Raw genomic sequence first — 2,971 nt, forward strand, 5'->3', positions numbered from 1 at the left:
GAGTGAGAACTCATACCGTCGTTCTCATCGGAACTGAGGTCCAGCACGTTGCTTCCTCTGGGGCCTGTAGTAGTGAGGGACAAGTTCTACTAGTCCCTACAGCTTCCACCACCCACGGCGTTCACAGGTGACAGTCTTCTGTCATATGCACATTAGGAACATTCCCTCTGTGTGAAGTACACAGGTCAGAGAGTCATAGGGTGATTGGCTGCTCTGTGATGGAATAGTGGCCATGGCAGTGGACAGAAATGTCTCAGGCTTAGGGGAATGTGGGGCTGGCCTTGGCCTGGTGAGCTCCCAGGAAGGGAGACCCGGAAATTGCTGCAGGCATCCTTGCATAGAGGGACAGGTACATGTTCCAGTTCTCCTTTCAGGGAGACCACGAGGCCCAGAACTGCGGCAGTCCTTGGTCTTGATCTTTGGTTAGCTGAGGGCAGGGGTGTGCCAAGGGTTATAGGGGAGGGCACACAGCAATGGATGTTGCGGCAGACAACCAAATCCTCTTTGTCCCTCCTTTCAGGGTCGATTTCAGGGACCCCCCAGCACAGATTTTTTCACCTCTCGAGCTGTGAGATTCTTGTGGTGTGGTGGCCAAGCCTGGGCAGGAGGCTGGTACCCCAGAGAAAAAGGTGTAGAGGGCTCACATGGACACACATGCCGTCAGTGGTCTTGGGCTGTCATTCGGTGGTGATGGGCTGGCTTCGTGGATTTCTCTGGTGGATGACAGGTTGGCCAGTGGGAGTCTTCAAGGGCAGGTCCTAGGGAGCACAAGGGTCAGGCTGATGCCTGTCGTCCTGGGTCACTCCAGTCTTCCTGGCAGAGTAGCAGAAGTACACATGTTCCTGGAAGTGGTCTCTTGGCTCGCCATTGCCAGGTGGCCCCACCTGCTGTAGCTCGTGTGAGCACATATTGCTCTGGATCGCATTTCCCACTTTGAAAGCAGCCTTCATCCTGAAGGCGTCCAGAGGGAATGTGCCCTACCCCTGGCCTGGGATTCGCCAGTGGGGTCCAGTCACAGTTGGCATATTCATGGAGTTCCATGTGCATTTCAGGCAATGCATGTGCTATCCTAGGGGCACTGCCTTGGAGAGTCTCGACTTGGGATGCCTCTTCACCTTTGTGTGTTGGTGATGTTCCAGTATTGGATTCTGCTGCATCCTCAGGGCAGTGAAGCGTTTCAGCTCACTTAGCCAGTTTGGTATCACAGTGCAGCCAGGACAGCCGTGCCACTTTGGCATGACACATAGTTGGCTTAGGACAGTCGGAAAGGTTTGGTGGTTCTATGTCCTGCAGCTCACTTCATAGCTGTGTCCATGTAAACCTGGTGATGGTGTTGAGGTGGTGGTGACTTGCCGACGCTGGGGTGGGTGGTAGTGCTTTTAAGTTGACTGCATTGTGGGATGTTGGCTCAGCGATTAGTGTAGGGAAGCCTGTAGGCGTGTCCAATACAAGGAAAATGAAAGATGGTGTCCTGTCCACCTTGTCTTTAGGGGTTCAGGTGGGAATGTGCTGTTGGAAAAGTAACCGTTCCCTTCGTGTGTCCTGAGGGCATGGTGTGGGCATGTGAATTGACTGGAGAGAGGAAGTGTGTGTTTTGAGGTCCTTTGGTTGGGTTCAGAAGACTGTCTCTGCCCTTGATGCCTTGTCTAAGATCAGTGTGCTGGCCATTGCAAAGGTGCCTTCCAGGGCGAGTTGTGGTTGGTTTGGTTCCAGGTGTGCCTTACCTGGGAGGGTGGCCAGAGACAGTGTCTGGTCACGACGTTAGATGCCCCATGAGGAGGAGTGTATGCTCGTGCCAGGGGTGGTGGCTGTTAGTCGAGAGACCTCAGGCCAATGGCCATCTGACCCCTAAGTCAAAATTCACATCCTTCTGATTGAAGGCCTGTGTCCTCAGCCGCTTGGTTGCAGGCGTGGGGATGGTTTCCAGGTCTGGAGGATGCTGACTATGACCACACGTGCTGTTGGGAAACGTGTGTGAGGGAGACACGTACACACAGACACACTCTCACACACCTACACATGCACAGGCGTGCCCAGCCACAGGCAAACAGATGCACCAATGGGTGTGTGCTATTGTTGTGGTCACGTGTGCTTCCTAGGCGTCCACAGAGTGACGTGGGTCAGGTATATTCATGAAGATCGAAGTCTGTCATGGAGCCCAAGGAGACGCCGGCATGCAAGTTTCCCTGCGGGAAAGAATGGGATTGAAGTGGTGACTATTGAACCTGGGCCCGTTTCTCAAGCATGCATTTGATTTCTTTACACTTCTCAGCAGCATTTTGTCATGAGAGGTCTACCGCTTGCTGGCAAGGAAGATGGTCAATTCTTCTGACCAACGGAGGCTGCCTTGAGTCATTGATTTGGTGTGGCCTGGCATCTTTGGTGCACCCCATGCTGGTGAGTGGCTCAGGATGGTAAGCATTCCTCTGCCCTGTGTGCAGAGATGTCTTTTGAATTTCTGAGACCTGCAAAGAACTGTTTCTCAGTGGGCTACTAATGCCATGGTGAATTCCCCTCCCAGAGTCGATGGTCTGTGCCCATTGTTCTGTGGTGTGGCTCTGGGTTCCCCAGGAGGCCGAAGGTGTCATTGGCTCACCCACTGCCCAGCCTGTGATGTCAAACGTCCTGCCCCTTCAAATGTGCTTGGATCGATGATGAGTCCCCCAAAAAAACATTCCTTGGAAAAGCTGAACAAAATGAGTGAGAACTCATACCGTCGTTCTCATCGGAACTGAGGTCCAGCACGTTGCCTCCCCCAGGGACTGTAGGGGCGAGGGACAGCTTCCACTGGTTCCCATAGGTTCCACCACCCAGGGCATTTACAGATGAAAGTCTCCTGTCACATGCATGTTAGGACATTCCCTCTGTGTGACATAGATGGCTGGGACAGTTGGGGGGATCAGCCCCTCTGTGATGTGGCGGCTGTGGAAGCAGGTGGAAATGTTTTGACCTAGGGGAGTGTGTGGCTGGT

The 2,971-nt window shown here is 53.5% G+C and overlaps 1 non-coding gene across 1 annotated transcript; it reads left to right on the top strand.

The window, feature by feature from the left end:
• The first annotated feature begins 2,645 nt into the window (after window positions 1–2,645).
• LOC113223115 lies at window positions 2,646–2,740 on the top strand. The gene has a single exon (XR_003308612.1). It is a non-coding gene; the product is annotated as a small nucleolar RNA SNORD116 (small nucleolar RNA).
• Window positions 2,741–2,971: the final 231 nt, after the last annotated feature.

Source organism: Piliocolobus tephrosceles, unplaced genomic scaffold (assembly GCF_002776525.5).
Source record: "Piliocolobus tephrosceles isolate RC106 unplaced genomic scaffold, ASM277652v3 unscaffolded_38857, whole genome shotgun sequence".
In the NCBI taxonomy this organism is placed as follows: Eukaryota; Metazoa; Chordata; class Mammalia; order Primates; family Cercopithecidae; genus Piliocolobus; species Piliocolobus tephrosceles.